Below are 18,480 nucleotides of genomic sequence, written 5' to 3' on the forward strand. Positions count from 1 at the left end.
CCATGGAAAAATATATTATGAATTCCAATTAGGAATGCCAGAAAAACCACTCCCCACCTAAAGGCGTGGAGAAGTAGCTGTAAAAAGCTGTCTGCCCTTAGCAAAGGTGCATAGAAAAAGAGATATTTTCCATGTAAGAGAGATTCATGCCTCTAGGTCACTCAGCAGCATGTTACCAACAGTGCAGTAAAAGGCATTTGGCCTTAAGGAGGCCATGAATTTGCACCTTTCTCATCCTTCCTCTCATCCCTCTCTCATATCTGAGGTGATCACTCATGTGGCTGCTCATTCACAATGGGGGTATCTCTAATTAGGGGGACTACTTTATATATTACACCTCAGCAACATTTTAATCTAATTGTTCATGAGCCCTGCTGACTCTTAATTACTGTTTTAGTCATGTACACAGCAGCGACAGTAATTCCAAATTAAAACGTAAGTGGTTGGTATTAAGCATTGGATTAACTTGGTATAATAAATACCAATACTTGCTAAATATACTGGAGCCAGCTGACCACCTCTTTAAGATGCAGCCATCTAACTAAAAATGTTCTGTTTGCCAAAAGGGAGTTTAATGTTATTGTTTTGTTTTACTATTTCTTCCTTTAGATTACCTCTGTATCTGAAGGACTAATTTTGAGTGCTCCTGTTTAGATGACTGAAAATTGTTCTAAAATGCGAGGCAGTCCTGTTGAAGGAAACAGTGTCCAATCAAACGTACAGATTGTAATCAAGAGGAATTTTGTAAGATTATATTGATGGAAATGTTTCTTGGGAGATTGCATAACCAGCATTAAATCAATCTTCAAATAGTTTCTTAAGTTTTAATAATGGAAACTTTTGGGTTTTCTTCCCTAATTAGTCAACTTGAGCTTTTTATAGAATTTCTTGAGTTCAGAACACATTAGGGCCATGGGAGGGCTCTTCCAGTATCTGGTGAGAAGTGATTAGCACACAACAAAACATATCCTGTAACAACTTCTAAATTCAGAAGGTTAGGGGTCTGAAACTATGGACCTTAGGAGCAAAATATTTAACCTGCTTCCTCCATTCCAGAGCCAGTGAATGTTTTGAATATCTATTGCTAGGAAGGTGCCTTGGGGAAAGTTACTGGAACTTCCTTAGTTTCTCCTCATGTTGACAAATAATCAGTATCACCCACAGATGTGTTGCATTTAATTAGGGCTTGCATGTGCCCTGTGGGGCCCCTAGAAATGTGGATATACCTCTGGGAAATGGAGAGCCTTATTTCACATTTACTGTTTCAAAAGGATTCTTTGATGTGTCAACAAAGCCTTTGCTTCCTCTCATACTTTTTTTTTTTTTCACCATCCAGAGAAATTGGTAGAAACCACAGTGGAGAGAGAAGGGAAGTTTTTGGGGATTGGATGGAGATGGTATTCTCTTGAGGACTAATGGTCTTCACTTTCCACTTACGCGCCACCTAAACAACACTGAAAACCTATGTACTCCACGCACATTTTTAAGTTCACATATAAAATTTTTATCTTAAATTTAAATGATTATACAGTATGTAATTTCAGATATTATGCATCAGTTATACTTTTTATGACCAACCAAACACCACTTTTATGTTGTCTTTTAAATATTATAGCAATTTTCTACCCATCATCATATATTTCACAAGTACAAGAACAAACTATTGTTTTACAGATATTTTGCATCATTTCTTTTCCTACATAGACTTCTGTTCCCATTCTACTTCCTTCTCAAAATATTACCCTAATGTAATATTTTTATGCTTGAAAATATTTTATTGGTTGCCGTCTGCAACAAAGTGAGTATATAAATTGAAATTTAAACTTAATTTTTAATTCTATTTGACTATAATATTCTCAGTTTTAAAAAATATTTTCTGGATTAAGTGATTATTACAATGATTAGTAGTACACACTTAGATATAAATGACACAAACATATTACAAACTATGATAAATAAGTATTACACATAAAAAGTAAAGTGTTATTGGAAAATAATCTCTTCGTAATGCAGGCAGAGCATTTTTCCCCACTAGCTCATGTATCTGTTGACAAATATTACATATTGCTAAAATGGAACAGGGTTTAGCAACCCTTCCTTCCTTCTTTCCTTCCTTCCTTCCTTCCTTCCTTCCTTCCTTCCTTCCTTCCTTCCTTCCTTCCTTCCTTCCTTCCTTCCTTCCCTGTCTCTTCTCCTTCTTTCTTTCTCTTTTTTTCTTTCTCTTTCTCACTTTCTGAGATAAGCACAAATAAACTCGTTGAAGTACAAACCTACAAACTGGATGGATATAAATGGAAGGAGAACCATATGACAGCATATAGCCTCCAATTTGAATTAATTTATTAGTTACTTCATTTTCTCCTTCTTCAATTTGATTGAAAGGAAAAACTGAAAATGTATTTACCTTAGTGGCTAAGGATTTGTTAATCAGTCATTGAAGTTATTCTAATTATTGAAAAAAATTGTTTTCTCAAAGTCAGCACCAATCTCTTAGACAGTTTCTTCCTTCTGCCCACTAGAGGTGTTGTGTCCTGCGACAGTGCACTGTCTGCCTTGGGGATGGGGTCAGTTTGCCTTTGTATTGCCAAGTAGGAGGAAGAGGCTTGTGAGAAAAGAAAGACTGCAGATAGCAGCCACTTTCTCCAGCAGAGCTGTGTGAGGATCTAGAAGCTGAGGCTCTAAAAACTGAGTCTTCACCAGGTGAGGAGGCTTACTCCTGTAATCCCAGCACTTTTGGGGGCCAAGGCCAGCAGATCACTTGATGTCAGGAGTTCGAGGCCAGTCTGGCCAACATGGCGAAACCCTGTGTCTACTAAAAATACAAAATTAACCGTAAGTGGTAGTGTGTGCCTGTAATCCTGCTACTTGGGAGGCTGAGGCAGGAGAATCGCTTGAACCTGGGAGGCGAAGGTTGCAGTGAGCCGAGATGGCGCCACTGCACTTTCAAGCCTGGGCGTGAGAGCGAGACCCCATCTCCACATAAATAAATAAATAAATAAATTAAAAAAATAAAAAAGAGGAAAGAAAAAAACCTGAGTCTCTCTCTCTCTCTTTTTTTTTTTTTGGAGACAGAGTCTTGCTCTGTCTCCCAGATTGGAGTGCAATGGCATGATCTCGGCTGACTGCAATCTCTGTCTCCCAGGTTCATTCGATTCTCCTGCCTCAGCCTCACGAGTGTCTGGGATTACAGGCACACATCACCGCGCCCAGCTAAGTTTTTTTTTTTTTTTTTTTTTTAGTAGAGACGGGGTTTTGCCATGTTGGCCAGGCTGGTCTTGAACTCCACCCGCCTTGGCCTCCCAAAGTGCTGGGATTACAGGTGTGAGCCACTGTGGCCAGCCTGAAAACCCTGAGTCTCTTACAACTAGACCAATTGCCAGCATATGCCTTTGAGAGAAGCTGTGTGCTCCCAGGGGCATGCATGCTCCAGTCTGAATATCATTATTGTAAATAATAAATATTTTGCTATTTGGCCATTTGTTTTGAGGGAAAAGTTCTCATTATGAATTTAGTTGCCCTACAGATGCTACCATTATATTTAAAAAGCCTAATTAGGTGGAGTTCTGGTATCTGTGTGCCACCTTGCCTTGTCCAGTATCTCCCCCAGCCCATTGAATACACAAGCCTTCATCGAGCTTGTGGGTAGCTGCAGGGAATTGGGGTCCTGTTTGTGGCAGGGAGTCCAGTAGGAGTGGAGGGAGTTGAGGAAGGAAGTGAGAAGTTTGATTTCCTTGGGCACTGAGATGAAAAGCTGATTTGATACAGTTGACCTATCTCAACTTCCTGACCCATTTTGTAGGTGTTTATTGATAAATGAGCTCATCTTCCTTCTGATTTCTGAGAAGGAGAAGCCCTCAGTTCAAGGGCATTACCTCCACGTGTGCCTTGATCCCCTCTCCTCTAGAACTCTGCCCTGTGACCCACCATCGGCTCCATAATCGCAACCTTTCCTTCTCTGTGATTCCTTTCCCCATAGTTATGATTATGCTCAAGTCTGTCTTATCCTTCAGAAACAAAAGCAAACATAAAAACCCCTTTTCCTTGATTAATTTCTTGCTAGCATCCTGTCTCTCTCCTTCCCTTTCCTATTTCCTCGTCTCTAACATGGCAGAGATAATAGTAGCGGCATCATAGAGTTATTGAGGGAATTAAATGAAATAACACCTGCAACACATACAAAGCCCTATCTTTACCTGTAAGACATCAGTAAAAAATAGCAATTATTGTTATTATTATTAGTAGTAGTATCTATATTTATATTTAAATGTCTCCATTTCTTTAAAACTCTCATTCACTCCTGGATACACAGAATTATTAATATTTATCCCCAAAACTCAATTGAAATTGTCCTGGTGAGGCCACTTGTGACTGCATTCTAAATCTAGTGGATTCTTCTGAGCCCTTCTTTTTGTAGATGACCTAGTTAGATCTGTTGTCTCTCTTTTCAATGGTTTCTTCTTGGTCTTCCTCAAGGCAGCACTTGTTCAACCATTACCTGTTGTGTTTCCCAGGGCTTCATCTTTGACCCAAGTTGTTATTTTTCTCCATACTGCTTTGGGATGAGTCTTAACTTCTCCCTGGTCTTGACCTCTCCTGAGCTGCAAGCAAATATTTTACGGATTGTTAGAAATATGAATTAGATGCCTCATGGGCAACTCAGCCTTAAGCTGTACACAACAGAATGTATCATTTATCTTGTACTCTTTCAGTCTTTCCAACAACATATTTCTCTCCAGTCTCTTCTCCTTTATCAAAAAATGTCACCACTACCCAGCTGGGTGCCATTACTAGCAGTTAGCTAAGCTAGAAAGCAGGATTCAGGGCAGACCCCTCCTTTCCTAGTCGGACAGTTGGTGCAGTCAACACTAGTGCATTGAGTGGAGACTATGTGTCAAGTAATGGGACGTCAGGTCCTGTCAGTTTTTTCTCCTGCATATTCCTCAATCCATCTTGCCTTTTCCCACCTCTATTATTGCCCTAAGAATAATTTATTCCTATAATAATGATAATAACTTCATTGTTACTATTAATATTATTATTTCTTGCTTAAAGAATAGCAAAACTCTCCTACTTGGTCTTCCTGCCACTAACCAGTCTTACATTTCTCCAGCCTTTTCTCCGGAATGCCCTTAAAGTGGTAGCTCCAAAATACAAATAGAACTGTGTTGCTCCCCTGACTACAATCCATTGCCCACAGGGTAAAACTCAAGGACTTACCTCAATATGCATAATTCTCAATCACTTGGGCCTTACCTGCTTCTCTTCAAAATGGTCCTGTCCTCTCGTCTTATGGATTCCCCATATTAGTGCCTATTTCAAGGATCCTGTGGCTTTTCTACTCCATTTGACCCTTCTGTCTGGAATCTCTTCCCCTCATCCTCTGCCCATCCATCTGGTAAGACTCAGCTCAGCCTAGGTTAGGTGCTGTCACACTACCTGAGCTTATTTCCAGCAAAGCATTCCCTGCATTAAAAGAAAGGATTGGTTCACATAGCAGTTGTCCCACTAGACAAGAAACATTTCCATTTCTCCCACCACCAAAGCAGAGACCCACACTTTTATTTCATCTCTGTATTCCTGCTACTTAATACTATAGAGTACTAAGTCATGCAGTAAGTGCTCAATAAACATCCGAAGAAGGCTGGATGGGAATACAGAGAAAGTATCAAGTATCAGAGGGTTCTGATGGGATCTGTAGCAGTGTGGGAGGATGAGACATCCTCAGGGGCTTCGTGGAGAGACAGGGTCTGAGCTAGTGGCTGTCACATACAGGCTGTTCAGGTTCACTGTCATCACTGTCAATACTTCCATATCATCACCACCACCATGGTTAACATTGATTGGGTTCTGACAATGGACCAGGCATTATTACACTCTTTAGATAGCTGATTTTATTTAACCTTCATTTCTAGCTCTATGAGGTTGGTACCCTGTCCCATCCCCTTTCTAAATATCAAAAAACTTAGAGAAAAGTAACTTTAACTTGCTCTAGGTCGCACAGCTCATAATTAGAGGGAGAAATGGAACCAAGTCATGTGAATAACGCTTCTCTTTTCTAAGCTACTTATGATCCCTACTTTCCTTGTTTAACTCCTGATCATCCTTCAAGTTACCACTCAATGTGCATACAGAGCAACAAAGCAAGTTATATTTTTTAATCTTTTTTTAACTTTTAAACTTTTTATTTTGAAATAGTTTTAGACGTACAGAGGAGTTATAAACTCAGTACAGAGAGTTCCTATATATACTACATTCAGCTATCCCTAATGTTAGCATCTTATAAATACACAGTACAATGACCAAAACTAACAAACTGACATTGGTACCACACTGTTAACAAACGGCAGATTTTGTTTAGATCTCACAATTTTTCCACTGATGTTCTTTTTCTGTTCCAGGACCCAATCTGGGATCCCACTTTGCACACTAGTTGACTCATTAGGATCTCCCTGGTCTCCAACCCATGGCGGTTCTTCAGTTTTCACCTGTCTTTCATGACTTTGACACTTTTGAAGAGTAACTCATCATTTTGTAGAATGTCCCTCCATTTGGGTTTGTCTCATGTTTCCCCATGGTTAGATTGAGGGTATGCATCTTGGGAAAGAATCTATACCCTCTGTCATATCGGGGGCACATGCTGTCTATGTGTCTTGTTGCTGATGATGTTAACTTTGATCACTTGGTTAAGGTGGCTTCTGCTGGCTTTCCCCACTGTACTGTTAACATGTTTCCCTTTGCGATAAGAAGTATTTGGGGGGAGATACTTTGAAACTATGCAGTTTAAATTTACAACCGCTAACGTTAGCATTCATCAGTGGATCTTCTCTGTAGCGATTGTTACTGTGGTTTTCTAATGGCGATTTTTCTATTTTCTTTATTCACACTACAACTATTAGCTGGAATTAGTCTATAAGGAAGAGTTGTTTCTTTTCCTCCTTTTATTTCTTTTCATTTATTTTTAGGAGTATGGACTCATGGGTATTTACTGGATTCCTTGTGTTATAATCCAATACTACCTTCATTTTATATTTTTGTTCATATTGTTCAGCCTTGGCCATTAGGAGCTCTTTCAGGCTGGCTCCTGTGTCCTTTCTACAGCCCCCTGTCCCCTTTTTAAAGCGTTTCCTTACTTTCTGGCACCAAAAGGATGCTCCAGATTGAGAAATGAAGCAAATTTTAAAAATTAATTACAACTCTGTATCATATGAGAAAATTAAAATTTCTCATTGGACATGTCATGCAGTTGATCACTAGCCTTTTAGAAGCTTGGCGCTTCTCATAAAAGATTTGCCTTATGTGACCATAAGGAAACCACAGTATAAAGCCTTGGAAATTACCCCAATGTAAAGCCTTGGAAATTACCACGTAGAGTATGGAATGTTACATTCCAGTCACATAACAATACTTGCCATTTAATTTCCTTTCAACAAATGTGCAAATGTTCCCCTTCCTGATCAATGTACCTGAACAAATGTCGATTTTCAGAATGGTGCGGCGAATGGTGCAGCAGGCATCCTGCGGTGTTCTCTAGGAATTTTAGGATCTGCATGCTTAATTCCCCTATCTAGAAGAACTTGTACTTTACCTGAGGCTTTGACTTAGTTCATAACCAGTCGTCTCTTCCTGCAGAGTGAGTTAAGTTTGAAAAAGTTAAAATTAAAAAGTTGCTCTTATCAAGCTGTTTGTATTGCCAAAATAGTTTAGACTTTCTATATGTATCTCTGAGGGAGCTTGTTCTTAAAAATAAACTGTATGATAGGGATGAGAGTTCTTCACTCTTAAAGTTACTGAATCTAGATTAGTGTCAATTATGGCTGTTCTTCACCCATCACTCATCAGGCTGTTGCTATGCCATTAATCAAGGGAACCCATCTAATTTTAGGTTTAGCTCTAATCAGCTCTTGTGCTATTTCCATTTTTATATCATCCTTTTATACAAACACCTTAGATTACTTTCAGCATTTTTGTAAGTCATAGTTGCAGAAAAACCTAATCCAGCAAATGAATTTTGAGAGGACTTGTAGGAAAAGGAAATCATATTGGGAATGGTGGTATTGTGTAAGGTCAATAGAGGCATATTTTCACATCTGGATGGTATCATAGTAACTGAGCCAAAGATCAAAATACAATGAAAAGAAAAATCATATAAAGGAAGGCTAAATAACATGCTCATTCTACAGAGTGCATAAAGGCAAAAATGTTAAATATAGTAACCAAGGTCATAGTATAGGTATAGTATAACAACTTTTTTTCTGGTCTTACTAGCAAAACTGTCAATTATGTGGTAGATGAAAAAGATTTTATTTGGATTATGTACTAAGAATCTGAGATAGTAATTAAAACATCCATAATTTTGTTTAGCCTTCATAGGATTTTTTCTAAGGAGGTAACCAAGTAAATGTTGTGTGATTGATATGAACTGCAAGAGGGTTTCAAATTACATCAAATAATCATGAGTTTATAAAAAACATCCATAAGTTTATTTGTGGAAATGATTATTCGGAACTCAGAAGATACTTTCGTTTAGAAACACTGTTTCACTTCTTGGTGTCCCAGGTGATTGGATAGGAGCCTCATTAATCCATGACATGCTTAAAGTATGGACAAACTGTAGTGTTTCCATTACAACAAATTGCCAGTTTTTGTATTGCTGCTATGACGCTCTGCCTTTAGCATCCTATCTCTAGTGGCTATTGAGTTAGCTGGGTGTTTACAGCTCCAGTATAAGATTTCTCCGTCCTTGCAAGGCCGGTGGAGAAGTAAGGACTTCCTACAGTTAAGATAGACACTCCCTTTGTCTTTCTCTCTGCAAAAAGTCTGTGTTCCAAATTAGGAAATCTGAGAAATTTCCCTTCTCCATTTATTTGTAAATAGGGCTTTTAATAAGTCAAGACTTAATGATATAAGAACATTTCATTGTGGAAACCTTGATCACCTGTGTTCTTGGTCTGCAACTTTGGAGTAACTGTTCAACTGTATAAAAGTAAAACTGTAGCCAAGTATTTTGAAGATCAAAATGTCCTCTACAGAAAAAAATTGTTTATTCATCTTCACGAGGAGCACATGCCAAATTATTCTTTTTTTGAGAGCTTATACAGAAATGGTCCTGGACACTTCACTTTAGCAACAATCACTTAATTAATTCCAGACACTATGTCATGTTGGCAAGGAAAATACTCATAATATTCAAAAAACTCATACTTGATGTAGTCTAATTGAATTACAACACTGCTGTTAAAGACTAAGTACACTTGTAGAATATGAATGTTTGTCCTGTTATGCCCTTTTCTAGAGAATGAATCTTAGGGAAATTAATGTATTTTTACTTAAGTATTAATGATAGTAGCTAACTGGTATGTGCCGACTATGTGTTAGGCACAATTGGAGGAGTTTAATATATCTGATGCTGAAAGAACCCCATGAAGTGGGTCATGTGGTCATTTCCATTTTGCAGTGAAGACACTGAGGCCTTGAAGGTTAAGAAACTTACTTCACAGCCAGCAACTTCCAGAACCAGGTTTAAACTCAACTCTGACTAACCAGGCTCATCTCTTAACACCCAGACCAAACAGCTTCTACATACCTAAATAAATATATCATCATTCTGCATACTATAGGCGTACACTCTCCACAAAAGTATAATGGTGTCTGGATACCAATGTCCTAATCTGTCACCCATTTCCAAGTGTTTCTATTAGGCTCATTTCTGCTTCCCATTTAAAAGGTCTCATAATTGTTCCTTTAGGAATTGGGATACATTGGCAAATCCCTGATCTTAGTGGTTTGGGTCCAGACTCCAATGAGTCCTCATATCTGTCACAGTGTTCTGTTTCTGCATTGGTGAAAAGAAGCTCAACCATTAAATGATGATTTTTTTTTTTTAAACAAACGTATCAGAGTGCATTCATTCAAAGGCATGTTGTCTTCTTGCAAGTAAAAACCCATGCAGATAAGTGCAGTTCTATCATTTACCTGGTTGTGAGCTCAGAGAAGTCACTTACCTTATCTTCTGTAAGATGGGTATAAGAGATTGGCAGGTTTCCTGAAATGTAAGTGACAGAATGTATGTCAAATGCTTGCAAAGTGCCTGGCACATACTAAGCGCTCACTGAATTAGTTGCTATTGTGAGTGAAGATGGTTCTGTTCAAAATCTTGTTGGAACTACTTTTTGAAGTCCCTTCCAAACTAGTACATTAAGCTATTCTAAAGAATTTAGTTGAGTTTGTTTATAGTTAAAACTCAGGGTTTTGTTTTGTTTGTTTATTTTGATGCTCAGTGGATCTGACCCCATTGACCCCCTTATTTATTAGCTCAGTGCTAAATCATTTTGGCTTCTTCCAAAAACCAGTCCATCTCCAACATCATGAGTATTTGCAATTTTTAAAGTGATTCCAAATGAGGCCTGTATTCTTGAGAGAACTTCTCAAGTAAATGCTATAAAAATGTTTTGAGTGCCTGGGCACAGTGGCTCACGCCTGTAATCCCAGAACTTTGGGAGGCCGACACGGGTGGATCATTTGAGGCCAGGAGTTCAAGACCAGCCCGGCCAACCTGGTGAAACCCCATCTCTACTAAAAATACAAACATTAGCCAGGTGGTAGTGGTGCACGCCTGTAATTCTAGCTACTCGGAAGGCTGAGGCGGGAAAACTGCTTGAGCCTGGGAGGCGGAGGGTTGGGGTGGGCCAAGATTGTACCACTGCACTCCAGTCTCAGCAAAAGAGTGAGATCCCTGTCTCAAAAAACAAAAACAAAACAGACAAGGGTTTGGAGCCATTTTTAAACTTTTTTGAATTGTGTGTGCTACAAGACTAGAAAAAAACATGTTAGGAAAAGCCCACATGTTGATATCTATTTTCATATGCTTTTTAAAATATCTGAGGCCTGTTACCTCAGAGCAGATGCCATTTCCTGCACTTAGCACTTTCCATCAGGCAACGTTATCAAGTCTGCAGACCCAGCAGACCCGCGAGTCAGAACTCCTGGCTGCTTCGTCCCAGCATTTCTGGGAAATGGATCTATAAGCTCAGCACACCTCCCAACAATCGAGAGCCATCTCCTTTACTTTGTCAAATGGGCTGGTTCTCCAAGGGCCTTCCTGCTCAGCTTTTGCAGCTATATGTCCACAGAGGTGAGAGGAAGGAGGGAGACCCCAGGGGCCTCCCAGCTGTGCTGGCAGAGAGAGAGTGGCCATGTGGTATTATTGTGAGCCCCCGTCATCACTGTGACACACCATTAAATGGCATTGAGAGCTTACTGAGTGCTTTTTTCATGAATTATTTCATTTAATCCTCTCAATGACCCTTGAAGCAGGTTTAGTCACTCAGTTTATAAATGAGAGAGCAGATAAAAGGAGATGAGGCAATGCAACCCAAGCCAAGGTCAGAGAGCTGGGAGGGAGGAGGGGGCAGAGGGCAGGTCTGTGGACTCCATGTTTCCTGCTCTGTTCCCCATACTGGTCCATGGGCTGACAGAGAAACTCATTGTCTCTCGGGCTTTCCCTCAGTTCATCACAGATCACTGTACAAATGTCGCTTATTTTTCCGTCCTCTAACTTTCCTAATGAGATTAATCACTGGCATCCAGGGAGCAAATGTGAATCAGTATCAAAGTTTAAAGCCTGATCCTCTGAGCTGAAGAATAGTTGAGTCATTCTCCCGCCTCTTGTGGCAGCATTTCAACACCAAATGTTCCTACTCCAGCAGCACCGCTAGGGAAAATTAAGGTTTTGGTTCCTGGAAGATAAAGTGTCATCAGCAGCTCTGGCTTGTCCCCTACCCAGAGTAGCTGCTCCATTTATGTTTGCAAAAGATATTGATAAATATTTGAGTGTCCATCGCAAGCTTCACTTAAATGTCCAAGATCCGAAAAGCCTTGCTGATTTTTTTGTCTGTTTGTTTGCTTTTTCCTTTGTATCCAGCAGAAGTAGTGAGCCCCTGGCTACCAACTGTGCAGGCTGAAACCTAACCATTATGTACTGTCCTGATTCCAATAATGACAGTCCATCAACACTTATTTATTGTAAATATTCACTGAGTGTCTCTTACATGCCAGGTGGTGTGCAGGTTGGGGACACAGTATTGAGTGGAAGCAACCCAGGTTCCCTATTGGGACCTGCACCTAGTGAAGGGAGACAGTGGTTCGTGGAATCGTCATACATGCAAACGCATAGGTGTGATGTTTGAAGCAGAGGGACTGATGCTACCAGAACCCTTGCTGAGGATGTGTGACCTAGTCAAGGAAGCTGAAAAAGAGGAATGGAAAGATGGCTGGGCTGAGGGGAGTGGAGGAAGGGAACACTTACAGCACTGAGGCTGCATTTGAGAGTGCTGTCCTCAGCTGAGAACACTGGGATTGGAAAGTTCTAGGCAGGGGTGACAGCATCACCTTTGTATCTCTGAGTGCTCACTCACATCCTGGGAAGCTGGTTTAGAAACCTGAGAAGAGACTATTTTAGGATAAGATGTTGGGCTGGGGTTGGGGAGATGTGGACAGAGCCCAGAGATTATTTAAGGCAAAGTACAAAGGACTTGGTGATAGATCTGACAAGGGGTTTAGGGAGAGTAAGGTCCAGGAGATGCCTGGGGTTCTAATTGGCATGGGAATTTGTGGTTTCATTCACTAAGGTCTCTACTACCTTGTGCTAGGATGTTTTTCAGCTCCTTTTAGGGCTAACGTGCCATGCTACTTATCCTGAAAAATACAAATATGAGTAAAAGAGACCCACTGCCCTCACAGAGCTTACAATCTAGCCAGTCAGTACAGGGGGAGTGGTTAAGATATACCTCCCCCGACTCACTAACTCCTGATGTTTTCTCGAAGTATGGAGGTTGCATACATTTGGCAATGGTCACCACACACGAATGCCCCCTCCAGAGGGTGACTAGGGGTTGGGAGGCCCTGGAACTTGGGTGCCCTGGTGGAGGCAGAGGCTGGGGATGAGGAGATCGATGGAGAAATAACCTGGCGATGTTTGAAAGGGCACTGTGAATCACTGAAGAAACCTTAAAGCAGACCAAATGGAAAAACACAGCACAGGCTTCAAGCCTGAAATGACAGAATCTAAAACTCATCTTTAGTGGGCACGCCAAGCGCAATCAAAAGAAGTGAGCCATGTCATGGGAGCAAGTGGGATGACAGTGATTTGTGAGGACAAAGGGTGGATTGCAACGTCTTCTCCTCCAACAGCCCCTTAAAAGTATTCACTGCTTGATGGTGGCTAAATCTTTATAAATATCACCATGGCAACCATTGATATGAAAAATAATGTTAGCCTGGACACTTCTGCTTCAGATGATCTGACATTTTCCACTGCAGTGGTCATTGCCATTGTTTGTGCACATGAGCAAAGAGGGGCCTGCTTGAATCCTGTCACATTTTCTTTTGTCCTCAGAATATAAATGCTCATTAAATTGCCCCTAGTGTTAACAATGGCCCAGTGGCATTTGGGGAGGGGTGGCTTTACCATTCTTCCCTCTCATCTCTGGGTGTGTGGTGGAAGAGAACCCCTACTGGTGTCACCAGGGTTGGCTCAGGTGTGAGGAATGGGGTTTTTCTTAGGGTGATTGGGAGGCGCTGCCTAAATCAGTTCCATGGTTGGAGGGAAGCAAATCAGTTCCATGGTTGGAGGGAAGCAATGTATGTTGCATATAACTATGTGACATTTTTATCTTATATCCACCATTCCCTTAGATTTAGTTTCTTCCTTCCATATCTCCTTCCTGTGTCTAATCCCAATATTGGGTAAGCTAACTCTTCAATTTTATACTTGTATCCCTCTAATAATCCTTCCAAAAGAGTTCCATATTTTATAATCTCTGTGCTTTTTAAAATTCTTTCGTTCAACACACATAGATTGAATGCCTTCTCAATGCCAGGCACTGTTCTAGATGACCGGACCCCTGTTTTTGTGGGACTTATGTCTGGAATGGCAGAAGACAGACAATAAACATAATAAATAAGGAAATGATATGCCATGTTAGGTCATGGGAAAAAAGGAGAGTGGGATAAGGCAACAGGTGCTGGGGTAGCCCCATCACAGTTTTGTTTCTACTGTGTATATTTAAGGTGTGCAGGGCAGGCCTCTCTGAGAGGTGATGGGAGCAAAGACTTGAAGTAGGCGAGAGCATTAGTATTTCCTAGAGAAGAGATGATTCCAAAGCTGATGGTGAGAGTGCACCTGGCTTGTGTGAGGAACGGCAAGGACAGAGTGCCTGGAGTGAGATGGGGAGTGTGGCTGGCAGATATGTTCAGAAGGGTGGGGCTGGATGGGGTGAGGGCAGATAACACGGCCCCCAGAGGCTTTGAACAAGAGTGACGTGATCTGGCTTGTTTTGCCAGGCTGACAGTATCTTCTGGTTGAAGAATGACTATAGGGGTCTCAGGGCGGCAGCAGAGACAAATGTGCTGAGATGTTGCAGTAACCCAGACAGGAGATGGTGATGGATTGTACCAGGGTGCCAGAGGCAGGTGCAGTGAGAAATGGCTGATTCTGGGTATGTCCTGAAGGTAGAGTCAGCAGGATCCACTGATGAATGAGAGCATTCTCCTTTGGCCTTTTTCTCAAACTCTTAACTTGTAGGATGCTCTTCTTGGTCAAATGGATACATGTTTATACAAGGATCCCATTTTGGGCACAGGTTTTTGAAATTAATATCCCTTTTCTGTAGAGGAAATTCCAAGGGAATCTATGTAATTATGTAGGGGCAGTTTAGCATCATGGTGAAGAGCATGGACTCCACAATAAAATTGCCTGGTTCTACTACTCACCAAATATGAGGCCTGAGACAAGCTACTCAACCTCTCATTTGTGTCAGTTTTTTAAATCACCTGTAAAATATGGATAATTATAGTTCCTGCCTCATAGAATTGTGAGGAACAAAGAGATAATGTGCACAGAAATCCCTTAAAACACTGTGTGGCACACAGCAGAGGTAAATAAAAGTTAATAATAATAATTATAATTTTATTAGCAGTTGCCTTACGTTCTTTTAGTAGCTTCTTAGACTATAAACAACCTGCATATTCTTTCTAAATTAGTGACTTTTTGGAAGACTTTTTCTGTTCTCTAATGTGTCCATAGTCATAGAAATAGTCTTTCCTTAACTCTGTTTCTCTTCTTTGTAGCCAATGCAATGTGTTCTCATTGGAGTATATTATTGTGCTATAAAGTTACTGCTCTGAAAGTCAAAACAGTTGAATATTGGCAATTTCATATGATTTAACTGAATATAGGTGTGTATGTATTTATTTGACTGTCTAGTTAGAGGCTTTAGAGGACTAGCTCAGAAGTCAGACTACCTGAGCTTGCATCCTGGCTCTGATAGCCAAATCTGTGTAACCTCGGGCACCTTGTTGAAACAGCTTCTGCCTCATTGACCTCTTTTGAAAATAAGGGTAATAATAGATTCCAACTTGGAGGGTTCTGGTGATGGTGAAAGCTATTCATCTGGAACAATAGCTTGTAAAACAGTTCCTCATATAAGGTAAATGCTCAGTAAATTTTAGCTCTTAGTGAAAACAGAGATCCCTGGGCCGGGTATCGTGATGTAGCAGTATCCCAATGCCTGAACACACCTGGGGAAAATCACTAGATCCAATTCATAAAACGTCAGGTTATATTCACTTAGACACAATTTCCTACAGGCTCCTCCAGTTTTTCAAATATTTTTATCTGTTTCATCAAAAAGTACCTGTTGGAACCTTCTATTATTCATCATCTGAGATAACAAGTGCTCGTGTGTAACTTCTACACATTACACGGAAAGTAAAACCACAAATGATATTTTTTTCTTTTGGGTGTTTAAAGAGTTGCTGAAATTCTAGTCGCGATATTTAACGTGTGATGAGTTCTTTATGCCTGCTGTGAAATATGCCAGCATTTTATTGACACATTACTATGAATTGGGTAGCCAGCTACAGTAATAGGTTTCCCCTAGAGCGTGGGAATCAACAAATCTGATGGCAGGCACTGCCAAGCAAACCCAGCCTGTTCAAAGTTGACTCACTTCGTAGAGAATGGGCACATGCACGTGTCATCCAGTGGTTTCTATAAGGACTTCAGGTGATTTTTTAAAGATATCAATAAGTGCTTGTTATTAATGTTTATTTTTATAGTCTCTCTCTTTTGAGGAATTCTTAACATTCAATTTAAGTATGTGCTTTAGTCTTCTTTTACCTGTTTCTCAACTCCATTTACTCCTAAAAGTCACTTGGGGAATGCTGAAAGATACTGCTGCCTGGGTCCCACTCTCCACAGGTTCTTATCTAATTGGCTTGGGATACAGTTTAAGCACCAATATTTAAAACTTTTTAAATTTAAACGTTCAATTATGAAACCTTTCAAATGTACACAAAATAGAGAGAATTGTATAAGTTCACGTGTACCTATCACCCAGCTGTGGTAATTCACTTCAGTGCCTTAACAAATTTGTTTTGTTGAGATAGGGTCTTGCTGTGTTGCCCAGGCTGGAGTGCAGTGGTATTATCACAACTCACTGCAGCCTCACCCTCCCAGGCTCAAGTATCCTCCCACCTTAGCCTCTTGAGTACCTGGGACCACAGGCATGCTCCACTACACCAGGCTAATTTTAAAATTTTTTGTTGGGGTCTCAATATATTGCCCAGGCTGGTCTCAAACTCCTGGGCTCAAGTGATCCACCCGCCTCGGCCTCCCAACGTGCTGGGATTACAGGAGTGAGCCACCACGTCCAGGCTTCAGTGGCTGTTTTTTAAAAAATCCCCCCACGTGATTCTGCTAATGTGCAGCTGTGGTTGAGAACCACCCATCTGTGCTAGTAAAAGAGAAAATGGAGGGAATATTTCAATGAATATTGATATCACATCAAGAGAAGTGGAAATTTGCTGAAGGTTATACAACGATTTTCAGATATCACTTGGTGCTGTGTTCATCAAGCTATAATGGCATTCAGGAGGATGGTATGTGCTCACTGCATGCCTGTGTGATTTTGTTAAACACTGGGATAATTTGGGAATTGGCATTGAGACACCCAGGAAGAATTCCAAAATAGGCTTCATGGTTTCCCATTCAGAATATTTATACCTTGACTCCAAAAACAATACCATGCCCAGCTACTTATGTTAATTCACCAAAGCTTGGCTCAGAGATAAAGAAAGGTTTCATTAGAGAGGTTGAGGACTTGTGTAAATCTAAGCAGATTAGAGTTGATGGATCCGAGAAGACGTGGGAGGGGAAGAGGTGGTGGAAACTGTCGTGAGATTTATGGAGAAAAAGCTCAGAACCAATGACAAATTAATCTCAACCTATAATTGAGAAGTTGTTGGGGATTCAAAGACCATGTACATACGTACATGAATGTTCCTTCATGAAGTCAGTGCTTGAGTTGCTACCTCAAACAGGGTAGGCAAGCCCTGGTTCCTGAGTGGCAAACATTTGGAACACAATTTCATCTCCCAGTTGGACAGGACCTTATAGCTGATTTTGCCCAAGTGCCCTCCTGACAGCAGCAGCCTTCTGGGGCATTACTGACAGATGTCATCTGGCATCTCCTTAAACATTGTAACTGGAAACTCACTGCTCATAAAACAGCGGGGCACATATTAGAATGATGGTCCTCTTTTATTGAGCTGAAATCTCATCCTTTGATGAAAGAAAATATTTCTAAACATATGTAGATGTAAAACTAGATTTAAGTTTATAGGGTTCATCATGTATACAACCAAAATAACCATATAAATTGATAGGAGAAATACAAGGCCTGTAAAATAAAATTAACAAAACACACTAATTTAAAACAATAAATGATATTGTTTTTTCTGAAACAAAATTCTTCATGTTGTGCTTTGGAAGGATGGAGCCTCTGGTCAATTTCCTTATTTAATTTGGTTCACTAAGTTTTACTAAGCAGCCCAAGGAATGCTTGAGTATGGTATACCAAATGTACTGAAATTCTCTATTTGCAGGGTTTAAGATAGTCAGATCTCAAACTTAACTAAAACTGCCAGCAATTAGTCCTCAATTTCCCATTTTAATGAGACATCCCTTGGCAACTTTGTAAAAACTTGGAAATTAAGGTCAGAGTTGCAGTGTTACTGCAATCTTTAATAAATAGGCATCTAATCCAATTATTGCTGGAATTGGGAACAGGACAATCCTTCATTGTTATTTATTACTATACTTACTGCTAATGAACTGCTGCTACAGACTGATGCATGCAATCACAGGATTCAAGCAATAACTCTTGCAAACTGTGAAATGTGTAGTGTAGATTGTCTTCAGTTCAGCTCTTGTATATGTCTGAGTGAGGCTGTTCTTCCACCCCCTTTCTGTTCCAACTTCTATGAAACATGTCTGAACACACGTTGTCACCTGTGGGATTGTTGGTATGGACTGGTTGTCTAGATCAATGGTTCTCAAGATTTAGTGTGATTTATAATCACCTGGGGAACTTGTTAAAAATGCCTGCTCTCTGGACCCCACCCCAGAGCTCGACTCACTTA

This window comes from Rhinopithecus roxellana, chromosome 21, assembly GCF_007565055.1.
Source record: "Rhinopithecus roxellana isolate Shanxi Qingling chromosome 21, ASM756505v1, whole genome shotgun sequence".
NCBI classification, from domain to species: Eukaryota; Metazoa; Chordata; class Mammalia; order Primates; family Cercopithecidae; genus Rhinopithecus; species Rhinopithecus roxellana.